Source organism: Psammomys obesus, unplaced genomic scaffold (assembly GCF_907164565.1).
Source record: "Psammomys obesus unplaced genomic scaffold, mPsaObe1.curated_primary_1811, whole genome shotgun sequence".
Taxonomy (NCBI): domain Eukaryota; kingdom Metazoa; phylum Chordata; class Mammalia; order Rodentia; family Muridae; genus Psammomys; species Psammomys obesus.
In genome coordinates, this window is record NW_026585504.1 from 47,956,333 (window position 1) to 47,956,616 (window position 284).

The following is a 284-nucleotide window of genomic DNA, read 5'->3' on the forward strand; positions in this document are numbered from 1 at the left end:
CTCTCTCTGTTCAGCTGAGTGTTTATGGCGGCACAATGGCCATTAGAAACACGTGTAGAACCTTTTGGACTACAAAACTATTCACTTAGCTTTTTCTCCAGTGTCTGAGAACCAGTGCTCATGACAAACCCACCCAGGTGGCCTCTTTCCATTTTCAACTGCTTTATTGCAAAAGGAGCCATGCCAAAAGAAAGTCAGCTATAGGATAGTTAATTTTCTTATATTTTCTTATATTCACCTCAGGGAGATTTGATTTGTAATTGTGTGTGTGTGTGTGTGTGTGT